The sequence below is a fragment of the Oncorhynchus mykiss genome, chromosome 5 (assembly GCF_013265735.2).
Source record: "Oncorhynchus mykiss isolate Arlee chromosome 5, USDA_OmykA_1.1, whole genome shotgun sequence".
Lineage (NCBI taxonomy): Eukaryota > Metazoa > Chordata > Actinopteri > Salmoniformes > Salmonidae > Oncorhynchus > Oncorhynchus mykiss.
This window is the reverse complement of record NC_048569.1, coordinates 96,831,300-96,858,247: the sequence shown is the minus strand read 5'-3', so window position 1 is coordinate 96,858,247 and position 26,948 is coordinate 96,831,300. Positions and strand designations below refer to the sequence as shown.

At 44.3% G+C, this 26,948-nt stretch overlaps 2 non-coding genes across 2 annotated transcripts; both read left to right on the top strand.

Moving 5' to 3' along the window:
• Positions 1-17,412: 17,412 nt before the first annotated feature.
• On the top strand, positions 17,413-17,484 carry trnap-cgg. Its single transcript has one exon. It is a non-coding gene; the product is annotated as a tRNA-Pro (tRNA).
• Positions 17,485-17,674: 190 nt separating this feature from the next.
• On the top strand, positions 17,675-17,746 carry trnap-ugg. Its single transcript has one exon. It is a non-coding gene; the product is annotated as a tRNA-Pro (tRNA).
• Positions 17,747-26,948: the final 9,202 nt, after the last annotated feature.

Genomic DNA, 26,948 nt, shown 5'->3' with positions numbered 1-26,948 from the left:
TCTCTGTCTCTCTACCTCTCTCTCTCTCTCTCTACCTCTCTCTACCTCTCTCTCTCTCTCTCTCTCTCTCTCTCTCTCTCTACCTCTCTCTCTCTACCTCTCTCTCTACCTCTCTCTCTCTACCTCTCTCTCTCTACCTCTCTCTCTCTCTCTACCTCTCTCTCTCTCTCTCTCTCTAGCTCTCTCTCTCTCTAGCTCTCTCTCTCTCTCTACCTCTCTCTCTCTCTCTACCTCTCTCTCTCTCTCTACCTCTCTCTCTCGCTACCTCTCTCTCTCTCGCTACCTCTCTCTCTACCTCTCTACCTCTCTCTCTCTCTCTCTCTCTCTACCACTCTACCTCTCTCTACCTCTCTACCTCTCTCTCTCTACCTCTCTCTCTACCTCTCTCTCTACCTCTCTCTCTCTACCTCTCTCTCTCTACCTCTCTCTCTCTACCTCTCTCTCTCTACCTCTCTTTCTCTACCTCTCTCTCTCTCTACCTCTCTCTACCACTCTACCTCTCTCTCTACACCTCTCTCTCTACCTCTCTCTACCTCTCTTTCTCTACCTCTCTTTCTCTACCTCTCTACCTCTCTCGCTCTCTCTCTCTCTCTACCTATCTCTACCACTCTACCTCTACCTCAAATAAAATCAAATCAAATGTATTTATAAAGCCCTTCTTGCATCAGCTGATATCTCAAAGTGCTGTACAGGAAACCCAGCCTAAAACCCCAAACAACACAATGACAAAAGTGAATGCGTGAGTCTTCACCATGCATCTTAGATAATCTTATCTAAACTCCAGTTAAAATAGACAGACACATTTTGTCACTTGCTCTCGTGCTTCAAAGTCGAAACCACCACGCGCACGACAATACTTGCTTGCTTAGACACAGAGGACAGATAGAAAGTTTTGTTCTTGTGCAGGCAAGACTTTGTCAATGTTGGAGTTCATATATACTGCACAGAGGAAGGTAGGCAACACATGCTTCGATCAAGGTCAAGGGTCGTCTATCCTACGCTGGTTCAGAGCCGTGAGAGAAGAGTGTTTTGCCCGACTCCATGTCATCCTAACTGAGAGAAAAGTACTCTACAGAAACATGTTCCACAGACCAGTGATGTCCGGAAACTAAGTCCTCCCAATCTCAGCTATGACTGAGGCAGCGATCCAAAAACAATGGAGAGTAAAATCATACTGCCTGCAATAACATTTACCAGGTCTCTACTTTATGGGCCGTATATTTAGACTTGATATAAGTTGATTTAACATAAAAATGTTGACCTAAGTTCATGTTTTATTTATGTAAAGGTGAACTGCACTCACTTATTCCGTTTGTGTGCTTCCAAGGCTCATTAAGAAATGCAGCAGCCATTACTGAAGCCCAAAGGAGAGTTGTCTTAGGGGTGTGGTTTAATGTGGGTGTGGTTTAATGTGGGTGTGCTTTAATGTGGGTGTGTCTTGGGCGTTCAATCACACCTAACAAACAAGGGCAATGATGAGTAATTTAGTGTCAGAGAGGTAAGCTAAACTAGCTTTGCCTTGGAGAGAAGTCTCTCCTCCTGACTCTTCTGATAATTCAGTTCTATGTGTTTTGTAGGGTAAAACTATTTTTGGAAAATATATTCTGATAAAATTTGAAATAAATTATATTCAATTACCACTAAAACTCTGTGAAAAAACAACAACAGAATGACAAAGTAAATCAATATATAGTATAGCAGCCTAGAAGTACATGGTGTCCCGTGTCTTCTCTCTGGTGGGGGAGAGAACGATGAACAACAAACAGTACATGTCTGCACTGCAGAGGCCCGTCGGAGGCTTTGACCTCTTAGGCCAATCAGAACGTTGATTTAAAAAAATTAATTATGCAGCTCGGCGGAGTGTGAGAGAAAGGGGTTTAGTCACGTGAACCTTATCAACACACCAATGAGATCTAGGATCCAAATTCACCGTGTGTCTGCCTTGATGTTCAGAAAATTCCACGGACTCCCTCTTGCTCCTGGGCAATGGGAACCCAGAACGATATGTGACCGCGTGGTTACAACGACACCGTTCTGCCCGAGGATACCCACAAACCAGAGTGACCTCTGGAAGTTGCTGTAGGGACATTTAGACTGTATTGAGACGAAGGGCCCGTTCTAGCTTGATATGTCATGGTGTGCAATTAAAAAGGTGAATTGGGCCAAGTTAAAAGGTTATAATTCATTTCGGTTCTAGTTTATTGAGATGCATGAAAACACTAACACCAAAATATACATTTTATGGCTGTATTAAAAATTCGACTTAGTAAAGATTTATATTCACTACTTGGAAAATTGATTTGATAGCATGTTTATTTTATTATATAATAGGCCTATATTCTAACCATAGGTTAAAGCTAATCAAATCTAAAGTTTATTTAAGTCTATTTAAGTTGACTTAAATCCATCTTTTATTTACTTAAGTCTGTTTTAAATCTACTTATCTCAAGTCAGAATTGGGCCCTAAATAAGTACATTTAATGAGCAATTTCTCATTGTTTTTTTGGAGTTGAAATTAGACAAAGGAAATCACTAGGGAAAAGAGGAGTCTAAACTAATGTGATGTGATGTCAGTCACTCAGCAATGGCGTTAGAAACTGGAGCAAGTTGGGAGCATATACATATACATATATATATATATATATATATATATATACAGTACATATATACATATATACAGTACATATATACATATATACATATATACAGTACATATATACATATATACAGTACATATATACATATTTCATATGTAAGATTGTGGCGATCGAAGGACAAAAATAACACAGACACTGGACAGAGGAACGCTACCCAGCATCCCTGAGTCACCTCTTCACTGCTGACGTTAAGACTGGTGTTTTGCGAGTACTATTTAATGAAGCTGCCAGTTGAGGACTAATGAAGCATCTGTTTCTCTCAAACTAGACACACTAATGTACTTGTCCTCTTTCTCAGTTGTGCACCGGGGCCTCCCACTCCGCTTTCTATCTGGCTAGAGCCAATAGTCATTTACAACATTAACAATGTCTACACTGTATTTCTGAATTTGATGTTATTTTAATGGACAAAAAATTAGTTTTTCTTTCAAAAACAAGGACATTTCTAAGTGACCTCAAACGTTTGAACGGTAGTGTTGCTCTTACAGTAGTTTAGTTGGAATAGGGTCCAGTATGCAGCTTGATGTTTTAGAGGACATGAATGTGTCAAGAGATACAGGATTTAAAAACGTGGCAGTCTCCATTGATCCTAGGTCCTGGCAGTTCTGTGCAGACTCAGGACAACTGAGCTTTGGAGAAATATGCAGATTCAAAGTGGAGTCCGTCATTTGCTTTCTAATGAGCATGACCTTTTTATCAAAGAAGTTCATGAATTTATCACTGCTGAAGTGAAAGCTATCCTCTTGTTGAATGCTGTTTTTTAGTTAGCTCGGCAACAGTATTACATTTTTGGGGAGGATTGTTCTTATTCTCCTCAATTAGGTTGGAAAAATAGGATGATCGATTGAGGGCTCTTCGATATTGTATGGTACTGTCTTTCCAAGCTAGTCGGAGTGCCAGTTTGGTAGAACGCAATTTCCATTCCAATTTTCACCAGGATTACTTCAGGGCTTGGGTATTTTCTGTTTACCAGGGAGCAAATGTTTTTTTGTGATGTTTTTTGTTTATAGTGAGGCGACTGCATCTAACCGAATTTGCACTACGACGTCCGTGGTTAGGTGCAAGGAGTCTGGAAGGGCATCTAGGAATCTTTGGGTTGTCAGAGAATTTATAGCACAATTTTTTGATGATCCTTGGTTTGGGTTCTGAGCAGATCATTTGTTATGATAGCAAACATAATAAGATGGTGGTCGGATAGTCCGGGATTATGAGGATTTTGTTTTTATCCACAACATTCATTCCACGGGACAAAACTAGATCCAGGGTATAACTGTGGCAATGAGTAAGTCCCGAGACATGCTGGACAAAACCCTCTGAGTCGATGATGATGGCTCCAAAAGCCTTTTGGAGTGGGTCTGTGGACTTTTCCATGTGAATATTAAAGTCACCAAAAATGTGAATATTATCTGCCATGACTACAAGGTCCGATAGGAATTCAGGGAACTCAGTGAGGAACGCTGTGTATGGCCCAGAAGGCCTGGAAAAGTGATTGAGCTACATAGATTATGACTAGAAGCTCAAAAGATGGAAAGTATTTTTTTACAATTGAAATTTGCTCTCGTAAATGTTAGCACCACCTCCGCCTATGCAGGATACGCAGGGGGTATGGTCACTAGTGTAACCAGGAAGAGAGGCCTCATTTAACACAGTAAATTCATCATACTTGAGGCATGTTTCACTCAGGCCAATCACATCAAGATTATGATCAGTGATTAGTTCATTGACTATGACTGCCTTGGAAGTGAGGGATCTAACATTTAAGTAGCAGGCTGGCAGGCTAAACCTGCAGGCTGGCAAATAGGGTGCAGGCCAGGCTCTCATTGTAGAGCTAGAGGAGTTAGAGCTCTGTCTATGTTGATAGATAAGTTTAGAGCGTCCCTCCAGCTAGGATGGAGTCCTCCTCAGCAGGCCAGGCTTGATCCTGTTTGTGGGTGAGTCCCAGAAAGAGGGCCAATTATCTACAAATTCTATGTTTTGGGAGGGGCAGAAAACAGTTTTCAACCAGCGATTGAGTTGTGAGATTCTGCTGTAGAGCTCCTCACTCCTCTTAACTGGGAGGGGGCCAGAGACAATTCTAGCTAATTTACATGCTGAAAATATGTTGTGATTGGTGACCTCTGACTGTTTCACCCTAATGGCTCAGTAGAATAGAATAAACATTTTAGCATCAGTACAAAACAGGAAGGCAACATTTACAGTCCAATATTTACACGTTTTGGGGAAGTGGGGGTTGGGGCTAAGTGTTCTAAATTGTGCAGCATTTAGCAATCATAATAAAAGTCTGGTATAAGCAGTAGGGGTGAGTGTGTAGCTTGAATGTGTGCGTGTATGTCTGCGTGTATACATGAGTGAGATCGTGTGTACTAAGATGAGGAGATACAGAGCAGGTGGTCAAGTCCAGTTCAAGTGTTCAGCAATCTGATGGTTTGTAGTTAGAAACTCTCTCAGAGTCTTTTGGTATCAGACCTCATGATCCGATACCGTCTGCCTGACGGTAAGGGAGTGGATAGCTCATGGCTGTGGGGGGGAGGGGTCTTTGATTATGCTGGGTGCCTTTCCTCGGGTACCGCTATGAGTAGATGTCCTGGGAGGGTGGCTAGCACAGTCCCAGTGATGTACTGGGCCATCTTCACCACCCGATGCAGGGCTAGCGGTCGTGGACAGAGCATTCCCCGTACCAGGCCATGATGCAACTGGTCAGAACACTCTCGACGGTGGCGCGGTAGTATTTTGATGACCCGTGGTGGCATGTAGATTTATTTCAGCTGCTTTAGGAAGTAGAGACGCTGTTGCGCCCTCTTGACAAGAGTGGTGGTGTTTTTGGTCCATGTCAAGTGATGACCTTAAAACTCATGACTCTCTCTACTGCAGTCCTGTTGATGTAGATTGGGGCACGACCCCTCCACTGCTTCCTGAAGTCAAACAATCCACTCCTTTGTTTGGCTGACGTTGAGGGAGAGGTTGTTGCCCTGGCACCACAATGCCAGTTCACTTACATCCTTCCTGTAGGCTGACTCGTCGTTGTCGGTTATCAGACCTACAACCGTGGTGTCGTCAGCAAACTTGATGTAGTTGGTGTCGTGCAAAGTCACGCTGTGGTGGGTGAACAGGGAGTACAGCAGAGGGTTGAGGACACACCCCTGGGGGGGGGCTATGTTAAACATACACCTTTCTGAACTACAGTTCAGCATTCTACACCATTGTTCCCTCCAACCTCAACACCAAGCTCAGAGCCCTGGGTCTGGACACCAAGCTCAGAGCCCTGGGTCTGGACACCTAGCTCAGAGCCCTGGGTCTGGACACCAAGCTCAGAGCCCTGGGTCTGGACACCAAGATCAGAGCCCTGGGTCTGGACACCAAGCTCAGAGCCCTGGGTCTGGACACCAAGCTCAGAGCCCTGGGTCTGGACACCAAGCTCAGAGCCCTGGGTCTGGACACCTAGCTCAGAGCCCTGGGTCTGGACACCAAGCTCAGAGCCCTGGGTCTGGACACCAAGCTCAGAGCCCTGGGTCTGGACACCACCCTCTGTAAATGGATTCTGGACTTCCTGACAGGCGAACCACAGGCTGTGAGGATTGGCAACAACACCTCCTCCACACTGACTCAACCCTTCTTTAAAGAAAAAATTACAATGCACAGTTAGGACTCTGCTCACTGCCAGAGCGAAGCCTTAAGTAAGTGAGCACAATATGCTCTACCCCCTGAAGGGAGAAACACAGAACCCACAATATGAAACACAGAACCCACAATATGCTCTACCCCCTAAAGGAAGAAACACAGAACCCACAATATGAAACACAGAACCCACAATATGCTCTACCCCCTGAAGGGAGAAACACAGAACCCACAATATGCTCTACCCCCTGAAGGGAGAAACACAGAACCCACAATATGCTCTACCCCCTGAAGGGAGAAACACAGAACCCACAATCTGAAACACAGAACCCACAATATGCTATACCCCCTGAAGGGAGAAACACAGAACCCACAATATGCTCTACCCCCTAAAGGAAGAAACACAGAACCCACAATATGAAACACAGAACCCACAATATGCTCTACCCCCTGAAGGGAGAAACACAGAACCCACAATATGAAACACAGAACCCACAATATGCTATACCCCCTAAAGGAAGAAACACAGAACCCACAATATGCTCTACCCCCTGAAGGGAGAAACACAGAACCCACAATATGAAACACAGAACCCACAATATGCTATACCCCCTGAAGGGAGAAACACAGAACCCACAATATGCTCTACCCCCTAAAGGAAGAAACACAGAACCCACAATATGAAACACAGAACCCACAATATGCTCTACCCCCTGAAGGGAGAAACACAGAACCCACAATATGAAACACAGAACCCACAATATGCTATACCCCCTAAAGGAAGAAACACAGAACCCACAATATGCTCTACCCCCTGAAGGAAGAAACACAGAACCCATAATATGCTCTACCCCCTGAAGGAAGAAACACAGAACCCACAATATGCTCTACCCCCTGAAGGGAGAAACACAGAACCCATAATATGCTCTACCCCCTAAAGGAAGAAACACAGAACCCACAATATGCTCTACCCCCTGAAGGGAGAAACACAGAACCCACAATATGAAACACAGAACCCACAATATGAAACACAGAACCCACAATATGCTCTACCCCCTGAAGGAAGAAACACAGAACCCACAATATGAAACACAGAACCCACAATATGCTATACCCCTGAAGGAAGAAACACAGAACCCACAATATGCTCTACCCCCTGAAGGGAGAAACACAGAACCCACAATATGAAACACAGAACCCACAATATGCTATACCCCCTGAAGGGAGAAACACAGAACCCACAATATGCTCTACCCCCTAAAGGAAGAAACACAGAACCCACAATATGCTCTACCCCCTGAAGGGAGAAACACAGAACCCACAATATGCTCTACCCTCTGAACCCACAATATGATATACCCCCTGAACCCACAATATGATATACCCCCTGAAGGGAGAAACACAGAACCCACAATATGCTCTACCCTCTGAACCCACAATATGCTCTACCCCCTGAACCCACAATATGATATACCCCCTGAACCCACAATATGCTCTACCCCCTGAAGGGAGAAACACAGAACCCATAATATGCTCTACCCCCTGAAGGAAGAAAGACAGAACCCACAATATGCTCTACCCCCTGAAGGAAGAAACACAGAACCAATAATATGCTCTACCCCCTGAAGGAAGAAACACAGAACCCACAATATGCTCTACCCCCTGAAGGGAGAAACACAGAACCCATAATATGCTCTACCCCCTGAAGGAAGAAACACAGAACCCACAATATGCTATACCCCCTGAAGGGAGAAACACAGAACCCATAATATGCTCTACCCCCTAAAGGAAGAAACACAGAACCCACAATATGCTCTACCCCCTGAAGGGAGAAACACAGAACCCACAATATGAAACACAGAACCCACAATATGCTCTACCCCCTAAAGGAAGAAACACAGAACCCACAATATGAAACACAGAACCCACAATATGCTATACCCCCTGAAGGAAGAAACACAGAACCCACAATATGCTCTACCCCCTGAAGGGAGAAACACAGAACCCACAATATGAAACACAGAACCCACAATATGCTATACCCCCTGAAGGGAGAAACACAGAACCCACAATATGCTCTACCCCCTAAAGGAAGAAACACAGAACCCACAATATGCTCTACCCCCTGAAGGGAGAAACACAGAACCCACAATATGCTCTACCCTCTGAACCCACAATATGATATACCCCCTGAACCCACAATATGATATACCCCCTGAAGGGAGAAACACAGAACCCACAATATGCTCTACCCTCTGAACCCACAATATGCTCTACCCCCTGAACCCACAATATGATATACCCCCTGAACCCACAATATGCTCTACCCCCTGAAGGGAGAAACACAGAACCCATAATATGCTCTACCCCCTGAAGGAAGAAAGACAGAACCCACAATATGCTATACCCCCCTAAAGGAAGAAACACAGAACCCACAGGTGGAAGCTGGGATGGTGGTGGTGGGATATCAGAACAGCAAGCATAGCTAGTTACAGCAGCAACCGGCGCATTGAGGAAGATGGTCAACTTCAATAGACCGCATGTAAGGCTGGCTACTTTGAATAATCTAATTGTGAATCCAGTTTGGTGCAATATCCTGTTCTCCCTTCTGAACCGGCTCCGCTTTATTCAGTGAACAACATTCTCACATGCCGTAGGTGTTCCTCTTGTCCATGTGTGTTACGTCCGTGTGAATAGCGATGGAAATTGGTATCTTCCGTGGATCTGTTGGAACAGTAGGTGATTTGGAGTGGGTCCAGTGTACCTGGCATTGTGACCTTGATGTGGGCCATAATCAACCTCTTCAAGGACTTTCATGATGACCTGGGTCATTTGGTCACCCTTGGTTTTCTTGGGCACTTGAAGCAACGGTGGGGGGTGGGGGGGGGGACAGGACAAGGACAGGTTGAAGATGTTAGAGTAGACCCCCACCAGCTGGTCAGCACACACTCTGAGGACGTGGCCAGGGATGCCATCTGGGCCAACGGCTTTGTGACTATTCACTATTCTGAGAGGTTTCTTCACGTCAGCCTCTAAGAGCGAAAGCGCCTGATTGTCCAGAGCAACGAGAGACTTCTTAGATGGCTCGATAATGTCTGAGTGACAGTCTGTCGTTCTTGTCACATGCTTCACGAGTCTGAGTCGTCGAACAGCAGTTTGAAGCTGTATTGTCTGTCTGCGTCCCTAATGGATTTGCGGAGCTCTGCTTGCCTTAATACGGGTTGTGCGCCACCGAGTCATCAGGGGGTTAGTTCTGCTGGCACCGAACACTGCAGTACGGGCTCTCAGCCGGATGTCTCCGTTCATCCAGGGTTTCTGGTTTGGGTTGGCGCGTTCACAACTAGGAAACTCTAAAATGTTCTACTTGCTAATTCGTTGAACGCGGCACATGATTTAACTACAACCAGTTAGCAAATCAGACTTTTCTGAGTTTCCTAATTCTGACTAGCCTGTGAACGCGGCATTAGTCCGGATTGTTATTGTGGGTACAACATCATCAAAACATTTACTAATGAAGCATGTGATATTCCTTAATGTTCGATGGATGAGTCATTTTCCAATCAGTATTGTCAAAACAGTCCTGCAGCATGGAGTCTGCCTCCTCTGTCCAGCGCCTCACTGTTCTGTGTTGGTGGCTCCCTCATGAGTTGCTGCTTGTAGGCGGGGAGTAAGAACAGAGAGACGTGATCTGATTGGCCGAAGTGGGGGCGGGGGATTGGCTTTGACACGTCACCGATATTTGTATATACACACACGGTCAGAACGTAGATTTTTTTATTGTGGGCTAGGATACACGGTTATCCTGAGTTGAACACAGAGTTGAACCAAGTTAACTTGTTAACTCCTCTAACCTGAGTCATAGGATACCTTTCTGGTTACTATGTCCCTGTAGCAAACTATATATGTAGCTGGCATCATACCTGTGGTGTTCCTCTCCCCTGGGGAATCCTGACCTGCTCGAGGGTAAGATGGACGTAACACCGCCCTCTGCTGCTTGTTTTTAGAACGTCAGTTAAATTCAACTTTCAATGACTCGTCGCTTATTGCTTATACAGACAGAACTCTGTTACAGACAGAACTCTGTAACAGACAGAACTCTGTTACAAACAGAACTCTGTTACAAACAGAACTCTGTTACAGACAGAACTCTGTCCCAGACAGAACTCTGTTACAAACAGAACTCTGTTACAAACAGAACTCTGTCCCAGACAGAACTCTGTCCCAGACAGAACTCTGTTACAGACAGAACTCTGTTACAGACAGAACTCTGTCCCAGACAGAACTCTGTTACAGACAGAACTTTGTCCCAGACAGAACTCTGTCCCAGACAGAACTCTGTCCCAGACAGAACTCTGTTACAGACAGAACTCTGTCCCAGACAGAACTATGTTACAGACAGAACTCTGTCCCAGACAGAACTCTGTCACAGACAGAACTCTGTTACAGACAGAACTCTGTCCCAGACAGAACTCTGTCCCAAGCAGAACTCTGTTACAGACAGAACTCTGTTACAGACAGAACTCTGTCCCAGTCTGCAGTATCCCGGATACAGTCGAATGAACCAAAAAATCTATAATTGCAGCTATGTTATTTACTATTTACTTCTAGTTTTCTCTCTTTTGTAGCCTGAGTGCCTGTCTGTTTCTGCTCCCCCCAGCCAAATCCTTAAGGACAGTTTTGGATGGCAGTAGGTGACTGTCTGTTAGTGAACAGACTGCTTAACATCTGTGTTCTCTCTAATCCATCTCATGGAGCATCGAAGCAAATATAAAGATATTAAAATCAGTCTTGCTTAGGTCATGAAACTATGATTTATCTTATCCAGAAGATGCCAAGGCAGGTCTTAAATCAAGCTTTTCTATTCTTCCCTTACTCCAGGCCCCTTGAAGGAATCGTCACAAAAAAATAATAATAATTGTGTCCAACATGGTACCCTATTCCCTATATAGGACACTACACTATAGGATACATCCTAGTGCACTAAATAGGGGATAGGATGCCATTTGGGACGTAGCTAGCTAGAGTTCTGCTCTGCCAAATTCCTCTTATGTTTGTTGGGCCTCACAGTCCCGGTAACCAAGGTTACTAAATACCAATGTTTTTTATTTTTTTTATTTTTTTAACTCTGGACTGAAGCAAAACATATTCATCTAACTGACACACACGTTACTAATCTACAGAAAGGAATGAAAACAACAAAAAAACACATTCCTTAAGCAATTTGATTCATTTGTAATATTCCTAATTTTCCTTTCATTTCCCATCATTCGCACATAGTGTACGCCCAGTCTCCTTGAAATCAGGACGTCTTGAGGTAAAATACAAGGGGCCATTTTGAATTTCTAAAGTTCAGCGTCCCACATGGAAGATATTAACATTCCATAAACTTCTTTTTCATGATGGACGAGAGGAGGCAGGGTGTGTGTAACAGGATTGGCAAAATGCTTGCATTCCTCCAGAGGAACTTTGTTAAACAACCAGGAGGGCCCTCAAAGCCAGAGGGGTTTCAGTGTGTGTGTGTGTGTGTGTGTGTGTGTGTGTGTGTGTGTGTGTGTGTTTGTGTGTGGTGTGTGTGTGTGTGTGTGTGTGTGGAGAGTCAGCATGAGAGCCAAGGCCAGCCCGTCCCTCCCTCCCTTCTAGCCTGTGATCCCTCTACAGAGAAATGGTCGGGACTTTGTGGAATCCTAACAGTCACATTTGAGAGGATGCCAGCTTCTCTCTGGCACCAACAGTTCTCTCTCTCTCTCTCTCTCTCTCTCTCTCTCTCTCTCTCTCTCTCTCTCTCTCTCTCTCTAGTGAGTCCTTTGTCCTACAGGGGAGGATGCAGTTATGTCAAATGTACTTGTCAACAAGCGAGGACAGCATCTGATTATTTGGAGAATGCGGTTTTGAATATTTAAAAAAAACTCATTTATATATGTTTAAAAACAGTTACATTGCATCTTGGGTATTTCATCTCCTATATAACTTGCAAATAAGTTATATATTGTAGGATTACCAATACACACTTCTGTTTCATTCACCAATCACAACATTGCGGCGCTCAAAACACATTCCTCATCCAGAAATAGGCGGTCTAATGGGCACAAAAGGAGACTGTCAGGGAGGAATCTGAGCAGCACTAACTTGGCTTGGTGACACAGTACGTTTCTAAAGGGCGTTATATGCACACACTCACACGACGACACTGTAGAGTGGAGTCAGTGGGCTCAGAGACACACCTGAACCACCCTGGACTAATCACACACGTTAACCCTACAACAGACTGTCACCGGTCACATTTACGGTGTATCTTTCCAACAGGTCCGTCTGTAGAGACACACAAAGCCAGAGGGGTTTCACTAATACTCCTAGAACTAGAGAAACCTGGACTCTGGTGGGTTGGTGGGTTGGTGGGTCGGTGGGTCCAACAGGTCCGTCTGTAAAGACACACAAAGCCAGAGAACTGCCTCACTAATACTCCTAGAACTAGAGAAACCTGGAATCTGGTGGGTGGGTGGGTTGGTGGGTTGGTGGGTGGGTCGGTCGGTCCAACAGGTCCGTCTGTAGAGACACGCAAAGCCAGAGTACTGCTTCACTAATACTCCTAGAACTAGAGAAACCTGGACCCTCTGGTCAGTCACTGACCACTCCAGAAGTGAGCCGTCTGTCTGGTCAGGTATTTGGAGACTGGATGGTCAGGAGGGTCAGAGCCCTGGTCCAGGTATTTGGAGACTGGATGGTCAGGTATTTGGAGACTGGATGGCCAGGTATTTGGAGACTGGATGGTCAGGTGGGTCAGAGCCCAGGTCCAGGTATTTGGAGATTGGATGGTCAGGTATTTGGAGACTGGATGGTCAGGAGGGCCAGAGCCCAGGTCCAGGTATTTGGAGACTGGATGGTCAGGTGGGCCAGAGCCCTGGTCCAGGTATTTGGAGACTGGATGGTCAGGAGGGCCAGAGCCCAGGTCCAGGTATCTGGAGACTGGATGGTCAGGAGGGCCAGAGCCCAGGTCCAGGTATTTGGAGACTGGATGGTCAGGAGGGCCAGAGCCCAGGTCCAGGTATCTGGAGACTGGATGGTCAGGAGGGCCAGAGCCCAGGTCCAGGTATCTGGAGACTGGATGGTCAGGAGGGCCAGAGCCCTGGTCCAGGTATTTGGAGACTAGATGGTCAGGTATTTGGAGACTGGATGGTCAGGAGGGCCAGTGCCCAGGTCCAGGAATTTAAACACTGTCCAGGCATTTTCCTGCCCTGGAAGTCAGCATCTAGTCTCAGTCTAGTCCAGGAGGGTAAAGTTAAGGTGTCTGGATGGCCCAGGTATTTAGAGACGGTCTTAGCGTTGTCCAGGTACCAGGACGGGACCCTGCTCAGCGCTTCTGGAGAACAGAAGGAGGTATGAGATGCACTATTACATGACAACACACTGGCCATATTAACTGAAAAGGAGACTGGTCTCCAGAAAGGCCTTGTGCTGATATATCAACATTAAACGTCTATGCTGGTTTTTAAATCACCACTCTGAACATGTCCCAGGTATTATTATTATTATAACTTCGACTGACATCACTATTCCTCACAACACCAACATTAGTCTCCTCTGCGGTTGGGGGTAGATTTCAATGGAAGTCACTCAATTCAGGAAGTGATTTGAAGTTTAAAAAAATATATATATTTTGAAATAAATAGCTTCTCCTTTTCAGTTTGGAATTTCAGTTTTGCTTCCTGAATTGACTGACCAATGGGTCCGTTCCGTGTCATCCCAGTAAGCCACGACACCGTCTCACATTGTGCTGAAATCGTTTCTGTAGTTAGAGGCAGATAAGATAAACATTCTGGAAACTTTAATTTGATCTCTGAGAAATTAATCTAATTGATTGCTCCCAAATTGGCCATTTTTGTAGTATTTATAAGATTTGTATACAGATAATATTCAATAATGATAGCACTTAACATCTGATTTGAACCCAATTGTTTTTTTAACAATGAGTAAGACATGAGGAACTCCACAATGTGGTCAGAAGCCATCCACGGATTCATGTTTTTTTGACCTGCTGGGAGATCTGTCAACATGTCCTTGAGCAGGGCATTGACCCTGGATGCTTCTGTGTGTCGCTCTGAATGGGAGTCTGTTGGATGACTGGTGTGGTGTAGTTGTTGAGAGGCTGCACTACAAGCACATTGTTTGTTTCGGATATTCAATCAAATAAAATAAAAAACACCTGTGGGGAGAGGGGCATTCTTCTTACCAAACCACATGACCTTTGTTTTTGAGGTGTTCAGAACAAGGTTAAGGGCAGAGAAAGGTTGTTGGACACTAAGAAAGCTTTTTTTTTGCAGAGCATTTAACACAAAATCCTGTGAGGGGCCAGCCGGGTATAAGACATCTGTATGCATATAAATGGATGAGAGAGCTTCCTACTGCCTGAGCTATGTTGTTGATATAAATTGAGAAGAGCGTGGGGCCAAGGATCGAGCCTTGGGGTACTCCCTTGGTGAAAGGCAGTGGCTGCGACAGCATATTTTCTGACATTATACACCGCACTCTAAGAGAGAGGTAGTTAGCAAACCAGGCCAAAGACCCCTCGGAGACACCAATACACCTTAGCCAGCCCAAAAGAATGGAATGGTCTACCGTATCAAAAGCTTTGGCCTAGTCAATAAAAATAGCAGCATAGCATTGCTTAGAATAAAGGGCAATGGTGACGTCACTGAGGACCTTTAAGGTTGCAGTGACACATCCATAACCTGCATGGAAACCAGATTGCATATCAGAGAGAATACCATAGACATCAAGAAAGCCAGTCCGTTGATTATTGACAAGTTTTTCCAACACTTTTGATAAATGGGACAAAATAGAAATGGGCCTATAACAGTTAGGATCAGCTTTTTATTATTTACATATTTTTTTTAAAATCCCCGACTTTGGCAGAAGTCGACCTTCCTAACTCAGTTGCCGGAGAGGAAAGAAACCGCTCGTGGATTTCACCATGAGGCCGATTGTGACTTAAACAAAGCTAGAGTTTAATGGCTATGATAAGAGACAACTTAAGATGGATCAACAACACTGTAGTTACTCCACAATACTAACCTAAATGACAAAGTGAAAAGGAAGCCTGTAAGAAAAAACAAATATTCCAAAACATGCATCCTGTTTGCAATAAAATGCACTAAAGTAAGACTGCTGAAGTACTAACACTAATTGCCTAGCAGAGGAGAAGAGCACATCTCCCTGTACAAATTCCCGATTGCCTAGGAGAGGGAAACCACTCCCCGTCCCATACAGCCACTGATTACCAAAACAACAACAATCACAAATTGCCATGCACCTTAAAGGAAAAATCCACTGCCCATGTTATGTCAATGGGCCGAGCGGTGCATTCTGGGCGATTCGGGACAAGGGGCACTCTCCTTCAAGTCAGTGAATGAGAGTCTATTGGGCACTAGCTCAAAAACCCAACATTTACACAAATTTCGTTAACAATAACTACAACATTACACATCTTTTCCAGAGGAAAATAGGCAGGTTTCTCGACATATACACCGACTTTGAGAAGGGATTGCGTGATGATTAGCTTAGCGACCGCATGACGCAGCATGACAACGTGAACGCGATTGGTCAACAGCCTGCTGGGTGAGATGTTTTAACATTCGTTATTCATTGAATTCCTCTCTCCTGTTTATAATATCTCTGACAATGGCACCATGCAACGCACCCTGGACTAAAGAGGCAGACAAATACGAAAACATGTGCTTTAACCCTCTGTTAAATTACACATTTCTCGAAGTAGGAATATCGCAAAAAACATGTGATCAATGGGAGAAGACCCTCCTGCCGAGTTATGACACTGGCCAGTGCTGAAGTCGGAGGTGTATGAGATGACAAATGTTTTCACGATCTAAAAGTCGTATTCCTATGAGAGCGACTTTATCACAGTGCTACGTAATACCGACCGGATTTCTGCCTGCTTTGAACGCCACTATTTTAAATTCACGTGAAAACATCAAATGACCCAGGGACTCGATAAAACATCACTCAGAGATGCACAAAAACAATATAACCTTCAAAAATGGGTGAACCTTTCATTTAGTCCTGGTTGAAGTGTCAACAATCAACTAGCTGCAAATTATGAACGAGCTGCAACAAACACTCAAACTGGACAGTTTTATCTCAATTTCTTCATTCAAAGACTCAATCATGGACACTTGTTGTATCTACCTTCTTGCCCTTTGTGCTGTTGTCTGGGCCCTACAATGTTTGTACCATGTTTTGTGTTGCTACCATGTTGTTGTCATGTTGTGATGCTACCATGTTGTTGTTTTTTATTTAGTTTATTTCCCCTTTATTTAACCAGGTAGGCCAGTTGAGAACACCTTTATTTAACCAGGTAGGCCAGTTGAGAACACCTTTATTTAACCAGGTAGGCCAGTTGAGAACACCTTTATTTAACCAGGTAGGCCAGTTGAGAACACCTTTATTTAACCAGGTAGGCCAGTTGAGAACACCTTTATTTAACCAGGTGGCCAGTTGAGAACAAGTTCTCATTTACAACTGTGACCTGGTCAAGATAAAGCAAAGCAGTGCGACAAAAACATTAACACAATATAAACAATCGAATATCATGTTGTGTTGCTACCATGCTGTGTTGTCATATGTTGCTGCCTTGCTATGTTGTGTTGCTACCATGCTGATTTGTCATGTGTTGCTGCCTTGCTATGTTGTGTTGCCTCTCTTGTCGATATGTGTGTTTTGTCCTATATGTATATGTTATTTATTTATTTTTCATCCCGGCCCCCGTACCCGCAGGAGGTATTTTGCATTTCGGTAGTCTGTCTTTGTAAATACGAAATTGTTCTTAACTGACTTGCCTAGTTAAATAAAAGGTTAAATATTTTTTTTTTAAATGAACATTCAGCAGTTCACACCAAGTAGGCTACTGGGAAGACGAACAGCATTTAAAGTAAATGGCCTTAGCGAAATAAAAGACAGCACCTTAAAATAAAAGAATGGTGTGACGATAACTATACCTATCAATAGTCGCTATTTGTTGCAATATTCGATAGGTAGCTGTCAAGAGTATTACAGAACGGCAATGTTAGTTGCAGAATGATTTGTCTGTGTTACTATTTTATAAGGCAAAACGTTACATGCAACTGCACGTGGCTCGTTGGTCTAGGGGTATGATTCTCGCTTCGGGTGCGAGAGGTCCCGGGTTCAAATCCCGGACGAGCCCTTATTTTTATATCTCGACGTTGGCTAAATTAAATGGAAGCAAACCATGTAAGCAAGCAGTAACATAAGATAAACGGTATTTAAAATACGATTTGTTATGATAGTATGTCGTTCTGGTTAGACGCGTAATCCAGCTTGATGTAGAATGAATGCTATGCTATATATGCTGTCTTTTTGTGAAACTATAACGTGGCTCGTTGGTCTAGGGGTATGATTCTCGCTTTGGGTGCGAGAGGTCCCGGGTTCAAATCCCGGACGAGCCCACTTTTTTTCAGTCCCGGACTCATACTTACTCCTAAAACTATGCAGATCATTAACATAGATGGAGATATTAAGACGTCTTTGGATAAAGTAGATTTTTCTTTCGTTTTTATGTTTGACTGTCATATCTGTTACTGTTTGTAGGGGGCAGTATGTCCCAGTTATTGCAAGTCACCATCAACCTGTTTTTTTTGTCTCATGTCATCCAGTCGAATTTCGGAAGGTAGTTTATTCCATCAGGCTGTGCAACACAGTAGACTCCATAGAATCACTTTATTAAATGCGTGCCATACCGTGCTGTGTCTATGCCGGTTATCTTTCGGGGTCCTGTTGTTGACTTTAGATATATTGTAGAGCCCCACACATAATAATAGTGCTTGCAAAATACCTTTCTGTCCACATGTCTTTCTGTCCACATGTCTTTCTGTCGTGCTCAAGGCAGGCAGAATGGTCAGGCAGGCGGGTACATAGTGACAGACAGGCTCGTGCTCAAGGCAGGCAGAATGGTCAGGCAGGTGGGTACATAGTGACAGACAGGCTCGTGCTCAAGGCAGGCAGAATGGTCAGGCAGGCGGGTACATAGTGACAGACAGGCTCGTGGTCAAGGCAGGCAGAATGGTCAGGCAGGCAGGTACAGAGTCCGGGAGGTACATAGTGACAGACAGGCTCGTGGTCAAGGCAGGTGGGTACAGAGTCCAGATACAGGAAAGGGTCGAAACCGGGAGGACTAGAAAAAGCAGTACGGTAAAAACACGCTGGTTGACTCAACTAAACATACAAGACAACCTGGTACAGAGAGACAGGAAACACAGGGATAAATACACTGGCACAGAGAGACAGGAAACACAGAGACAAATACACTGGTACAGAGAGACAGGAAACACAGGGATAAATACACTGGCACAGAGAGACAGGAAACACAGAGATAAATACACTGGCACAGAGAGACAGGAAACACATGGATAAATACACTGGCACAGAGAGACAGGAAACACAGGGATAAATACACTGGCACGGAGAGACAGGAAACACAGGGATAAATACACTGGCACAGAGAGACAGGAAACACAGGGTTAAATACACTGGTACAGAGAGACAGGAAACACAGGGATAAATACACTGGTACAGAGAGACAGGAAACACAGGGATAAATACACTGGCACAGAGAGACAGGAAACACAGGGATAAATACACTCATACAGAGAGACAGGAAACACAGGGATAAATACACCAGGGAAAATAAGCGACACCTGGAGGGGGTGAGGACAATCACAGGAACAGGTGAAACAGATCAGTGCGTGACATCCTCTCTCCGTCATCTTACTCACAGCCGAGTTGACACTGCCCAGCTGTACCAGCTAGTTTCGGATTTATTTATTTATTTTACCAGGTAGCCCAGTTGAGAACAAGTTCTCATTTACAACTGCGGCCTTGATAAACCCGAAACCAAGATGGGGGAGTTCAGTGGGTGAAGGTTACATTTCCTTTACTGAGTGACTAACATATTAAAATCAAAACACAACGTGTGCAAATACTGTTGGACAAAAAAAGTGTCTCTAATTGTGATTTAAAACAATGAAGGTTGTAGCTCTGGGATGGCATTTTATTTAAATGTTTTATTTTATTTAGTAAATACTTTTGTAACTCTTTCTTGAACGGCATTGTTGGTGTAAAGGTTTGTAAGTAAGTATTTCACGGTAAGGTCTACCTACACCTGTTGTATTCGGTGCATGTGACAAATTAAATTACATTTGAACTGTTATTTTAGCTTTCTGTTTGTATGTAGCTTGCACTTCAATGGCATGACAACTCTTCTCGTTCAATTTGTTAGGCAATCACATGTACCTACGGGGAAAGGATGGCCAGACACACAGGAGGGTGATTTTCACTAAGGAGGAGAAGGACGCCAATACTGAATGAAATGCTTGCTGGCCATTTTGGAGTAAAGGGGATGATTGCCAAAATTAACCTACATCCCCTGGCGTCAAGGATGTGGACAGCTGGGAAAGTGAAATAACCTTTTGTTTATCAATCACATTCTATTATATCTGACATTGACTGTCATATCAGAGAGCACACAATGTTTCAATGTGCCACGTTGTGCCTAAAGGTCAGTACCTGTCTAGTCTGCCAGAAGTTTGAGAGGGTGAAGACTGTGGCGCCGGAGTTGATGCCCATCAGTTGTTTCACCGTGGCACATGATTGGTCAACCCATCAGTTGTTTCACCGTGGCACATGATTGGTCAACCCATTAGTTGTTTCACCATGGCACATGATTGGTCAACCCATCAGTTGTTTCACCGTGGCACATGATTGGTCAACCCATTAGTTGTTTCACCGTGGCACATGATTGTTCAACCCATCAGTTGTTTCACCATGGCACATGATTGGCCAACCCATCAGTTGTTTCACCGTGGCACGTGATTGGTCAACCCATCAGTTGTTTCACCGAGGCACGTGATTGGTCAACCCATCAGTTGTTTCACCGTGGCACATGATTGGTCAACCCATCAGTTGTTTCACCGTGGCACATGATTGGTCAACCCATTAGTTGTTTCACTGTGGCACATGATTGGTCAACCCATTAGTTGTTTCACTGTGGCACATGATTGGTCAACCCATCAGTTGTTTCACCGTGGCATATGATTGGTCAACCCATCAGTTTTTTCACCTTGGCACATTATTGGTCAACCCATCAGTTGTTTCTCTGTGGCATATGATTGGTCAACCCATCAGTTGTTTCACCGTGGCATATGATTGGTCAACCCATCAGTTGTTTCACCGTGGCACGTGATCGGTAAGTGGCACGAGTCACATTTTATTAAGTTGTTTTGTAATGGCTGCTTTTATTTGACCACAACAGAGTTCAATATTATAGAAAATGTGTTTGTGTGTCAGTATCCTTACACATATGAAAATCTGCATACTGTATGAAGGACATTTCAGGTAAGACCCAGATGCAGACAACTTTGAAGTAAAAACAGTTTATTAAATCGAACAGGGGCAGGCAAAAGGCAGGTCAAGGGGCAGTAATCCAGAAAGGTGGGGAAAAGGTACAGGACGGCAGGCAGAGTGGTCAACACCGGGAAAACTATCAAACAGGAACAATCGAGAGACAGGAGCAGAGGGAAAACCGCTGGTAGGCTTGACAAAACAAAACTGGCAACAGACAAACAGAGAACACAGGTATAAATACACAGGGGATAATGGAGAAGATGGGCGACACCTGGAGGGGGGGGTGGAGACAAGCACGAAGACAGGTGAAACAGATCAAGGTGTGACAATAGGACACAGATACGGGTGAGAATAAAGTCAACTTCTCTGTAACACTTTAAATGTTTTGGGGTGGAACTCATCGTACTCTTCACTAAATCCAGGATTGGCAACAGCTGGTGTCTGACGGTGACCGATCACTTTACCAAGTGGGTTGAGGCAATACCCATTAAGGTCAGTAAAAGGAAGACAACATGCTTTACTCTCAATTCCCTTCTGTAACCCAGATTTTTGTTTTGTATGATATCCATCAAGGATGAAACTGGCGAGTCCATCATCGCCTTGGAGGTGGCCATCTTCAAAACCCACGGTTCTCCCGAGGTCATCTCGATTCACCGAAGTCGTGAACTCTGGAACAAGGTATGAATGTTATAGTTTTTTTTGTAAACATTTTTTTTTTACAATTCGTTTTTGGTTTTCCATGGTACATAATCAGACACATTTCAAAATCTTCCACTGTCAACCGATATCGCTTTCCTACCCCCCTCCTCCAGGTTTGGATGAACGGACCAACTAGACTCTCAAGACCCTCAAGACTGCCATGGACAAGTCCCTTGACGGGTACCAGGAACGGTGGGAGGACAACCTGAAGGTAATTCTCTTTGAACACAACGGCAGCATCCAGGCCTCCACCGAGTACTCGCCCTATTGCCTGCCGTGCGGACGGGAGCCACAGCTGTTTACTGAGGTAAACAATGCAACTGTATATACAATTATTGCATATACTTTCATTTTTAAGATGTGTGATTTACTTAGCGTTGTTGTTTGTCTATTGCTATGTTTGATTTAACGCAACTTTCAGATCACTGAAACTCCACCTGATTGGTTGTCGAAACAGACGAGGTAAAAATGATTGTTCGCTGTTTATTTATTTTCATACAAGCCAGTGTATGAATCAAACGGATTTGCATATGAATGGAGTGGAAATTAGCTGACGTTGTGATCTGTAAGTTAAGAAACATTAATGTGTCAAGCACATTACACATTTTTCTTTGCTATTTCCCAAAACGTAGTGACGTTTTTAAGACAATCATTTTATGTCGAAACGTTAAACAAGGAACCCAAAAGTAGTTTTGAAGTAATGTTTCCATCTTATTAGGCTCCCGAGTGGCACAGTGGTCTAAGGCACAACATCTCAGTGATAGAGGTGTCACTACAGACCCTGGTTCAATTCCAGGCTGTATCACAACTGGCTGTGATTGATAGAATGTGTTCTTAACTGCATTTTTTGCTAGTTAAATAAGTGAGCGAAACAAAACGTGTTTAAAACAGAAAAAATTGTCACAGGAATCGGTATTTTATTACGGGGATGACGAGGACATTATTTAGGCGGTAATGAGCTTCAAAATTTGACACATTAGTGTTGATATAGCAACGGAAGCTAATAGTTTATCGAATCCCAATTTGACGCGGGGGGGGGGGGGGGGGGGGGGGGGGGGGGGGGGGGGGGGGTAGACACATTTTGGCTGGGGGACATTATTTGGCCGCGAAAGGCCCAACGCGATGCACTGGACCGTGTACAAGGACTTCTCTCAGAAAGTAGGTTGTGTTTTTGCAACTGTCGTGTTTTTGCAACTGTCGTGTTTGTGCGGACATTACAGTAGTATTTACTGTAGTGTTTTTGCGGTCTTAAGTATACTGTAGTATTTACTATAGTATTCTACAGTATATTAGGTACTACACATGATCGAGGGAGGTGTGAAATATAGTATTGTACAGCTTACTACAGAATTGTATAGTACATACTGTAGTAGTCTCTCGTATACTGTAGTATTGTTTTCATGTGGGATGTCTTGTTTTACATTCTGCTACTTCCTAATGAACTCCTAATCAAGGGTGTGAGGGTGTGTACTCCTAATGAACTCCTAATCAACTGTGGGGATAGATCAGAGGGACACAGAGGTAAATAACGACAAGCAGCAGTAGTACTGTCAGGTCATACAGTCAGAGACGCATAGCGTGATGGGGGTGTGTACGCGTAGCCTGATGGGGTTTTATACACGTAGCCTGATGGGGTTTTATACGTGTAGCCTGATGGGGTTTTATACATGTAGCCTGATGGGGTTTTATACATGTAGCCTGATGGGGTTTTATACATGTAGCCTGATGGGGTTTTATACATGTAGCCTGATGGGGTTTTATACATGTAGCCTGATGGGGTTTTATACGTGTAGCCTGATGGGGTTTTATACATGTAGCCTGATGGGGTTTTATACATGTAGCCTGATGGGATTTTATACATGTAGCCTGATGGGGTTTTATACATGTAGCCTGATGGGGTTTTATACATGTAGCCTGATGGGGTTTTATACATGTAGCCTGATGGGGTTTTATACATGTAGCCTGATGGGGTTTTATACACGTAGCCTGATGGGGTTTTATACATGTAGCCTGATGGGGGTGTGTACGTGTAGCCTGATGGGGTTTTATACATGTAGCCTGATGGGGTTTTATACATGTAGCCTGATGGGGTTTTATACATGTAGCCTGATGGGGTTTTATACATGTAGCCTGATGGGGTATTATACACGTAGCCTGATGGGGTTTTATACATTTAGCCTGATGGGGGTGTGTACGTGTAGCCTGATGGGGTTTTATACATGTAGCCTGATGGGGGTGTGTACGTGTAGCCTGATGGGGTTTTATACGTGTAGCCTGATGGGGTTTTATACATGTAGCCTGATGGGGTTTTATACATGTAGCCTGATGGGGTTTTATACGTGTAGCCTGATGGGGTTTTATACGTGTAGCCTGATGGAGTTTTATACGTGTAGCCTGATGGGGTTTTATACATGTAGCCTGATGGGGTTTTATACATGTAGCCTGATGGGGGTGTGTACGTGTAGCCTGATGGGGTTTTATACACGTAGCCTGATGGGGTTTTATACACGTAGCCTGATGGGGTTTTATACATGTAGCCTGATGGGGTTTTATACATGTAGCCTGATGGGGTTTTATACATGTAGCCTGATGGGGTTTTATACATGTAGCCCGATGGGGTTTTATACATGTAGCCTGATGAGGTTTTATACATGTAGCCTGATGGGGCTTTATACATGTAGCCTGATGGGGTTTTATACATGTAGCCTGATGGGGTTATATACATGTAGCCTGATGGGGTTTTATACATGTAGCCTGATGGGGTTTTATACATGTAGCCTGATGGGGTTTTATACATGTAGCCTGATGGGGTTTTATACATGTAGTCTGATGGGGGTGTGTACGTGTAGCCTGATGGGGTTTTATACATGTAGCCTGATGGGGGTGTGTACGTGTAGCCTGATGGGGTTTTATACATGTAGCCTGATGGGGGTGTGTACGTGTAGCCTGATGGGGTTTTATACGTGTAGCCTGATGGGGTTTTATACATGTAGCCTGATGGGGTTTTATACATGTAGCCTGATGGGGTTTTATACGTGTAGCCTGATGGGGTTTTATACATGTAGCCTGATGGGGTTTTATACATGTAGCCTGATGGGGTTTTATACATGTAGCCTGATGGGGTTTTATACATGTAGCCTGATGGGGGTGTGTACGTGTAGCCTGATGGGGTTTTATACATGTAGCCTGATGGGGTCTTATACATGTAGCCTGATGGGGGTGTGTACGTGTAGCCTGATGGGGTTTTATACGTGTAGCCTGATGGGGTTTTATACATGTAGCCTGATGGGGTTTTATACATGTAGCCTGATGGGGTTTTATACGTGTAGTCTGATGGGGTTTTATACATGTAGCCTGATGGGGTTTTATACATGTAGCCTGATGGGGTTTTATACATGTAGCCTGATGGGGTTTTATACATGTAGCCTGATGGGGTTTTATACATGTAGCCTGATGGGGTTTTATACATGTAGCCTGATGGGGTTTTATACATGTAGCCTGATGGGGTTTTATACATGTAGCCTGATGGGGTTTTATACATATAGCCTGATGGGGTTTTATACATGTAGCCTGATGGGGGTGTGTACGTGTAGCCTGATGGGGTTTTATACATGTAGCCTGATGGGGTTTTATACATGTAGCCTGATGGGGGTGTGTACGTGTAGCCTGATGGGGTTTTATACGTGTAGCCTGATGGGGTTTTATACGTGTAGCCTGATGGGGTTTTATACATGTAGCCTGATGGGGTTTTATACATGTAGCCTGATGGGGTTTTATACATGTAGCCTGATGGGGTTTTATACGTGTAGTCTGATGGGGTTTTATACATATAGCCTGATGGGGTTTTATACATGTAGCCTGATGGGGTTTTATACATTTAGCCTGATGGGGTTATATACATGTAGCCTGATGGGGTTTTATACATGTAGCCTGATGGGGTTTTATACATGTAGCCTGATGGGGTTTTATACATGTAGCCTGATGGGGTTTTATACATGTAGCCTGATGGGGTTTTATACATGTAGCCTGATGGGGTTTTATACATGTAGCCTGATGGGGGTGTGTACGTGTAGCCTGATGGGGTTTTATACATGTAGCCTGATGGGGTTTTATACATGTAGCCTGATGGGGGTGTGTACGTGTAGCCTGATGGGGGTGTGTACGTGTAGCCTGATGGGGTTTTATACATGTAGCCTGATGGGGTTTTATACGTGTAGCCTGATGAGATTTTATACATGTAGCCTGATGGGGTTTTATACATGTAGCCTGATGGGGTTTTATACATGTAGCCTGATGGGGTTTTATACATGTAGCCTGATGAGATTTTATACATGTAGCCTGATGGGGTTTTATACATGTAGCCTGATGGGGTTTTATACATGTAGCCTGATGGGGTTTTATACATGTAGCCTGATGGGGTTTTATACATGTAGCCTGATGGGGTTTTATATATGTAGCCTGATGGGGTTTTATACATGTAGCCGGATGGGGGTGTGTACGTCTAGCCTGATGGGGTTTTATACGTGTAGCCTGATGGGGTTTTATACATGTAGCCTGATGGGGTTTTATACGTGTAGCCTGATGGGGTTTTATACGTGTAGCCTGATGGGGTTTTATACATGTAGCCTGATGGGGTTTTATACATGTAGCCTGATGGGGTTTTATACATGTAGCCTGATGGGGTTTTATACATGTAGCCTGATGGGGTTTTATACATGTAGCCTGATGGGGTTTTATACGTGTATCCTGATGAGGGTGTGTACGCGTGGACCGATGAGGGTGTGTACGCGTGGCCCGATGAGGGTGTGTACGCGTGGCCTGATGAGGGTGTGTAGGCGTGGCCTGATGTGGGTGTGTACATCCAGCCTGATGTGGGTGTGTACGCGTGGCCCGATGAGGGTGTGTACGCGTGGCCCGATGAGGGTGTGTACGCGTGGCCTGATGAGGGTGTGTAGGCGTGGCCTGATGAGGGTGTGTACGCGTGGCCTGATGAGAGTGTGTACGCGTGGCCTGATGAGGGTGTGTAGGCGTGGCCTGATGTGGGTGTGTACATCCAGCCTGATGTGGGTGTGTACATCCAGCCTGACGTGGGTGTGAGGGTGTGTACATCTAGTCTGATGAGGGTGTGAGGGTGTGTACATCTAGTCTGATGAGGGTGTGAGGGTGTGTACATCTAGTCTGATGAGGGTGTGAGGGTGGGGAGGCTTCGTTTCTACCTTCAAGGTGTTTTCGTTAATTTCTTTGATGACATGAAGATGCTAGGTTTTATATACTGTTTTGACCTTTTGTTTAATCAGGAAAATACCCCTTTCAGGCTAGAAACCTAGTTTTGCAAACAGGTAAGCAGGAAGTCGTCAGTGTGTACACATAACACAATACATTGAAAACAATAACAATAGTTAACAATATTTTCTTTTATCAGAGCTTTAAACTCAGACAGCGACACCTTTAACTTAAATCCATGGAACGATAAACAACTCGCTCGACTCCACCTTATACAAACAGATTGTCTCGACTCCACCTTATATAAACAGATTGTCTCGACTCCAC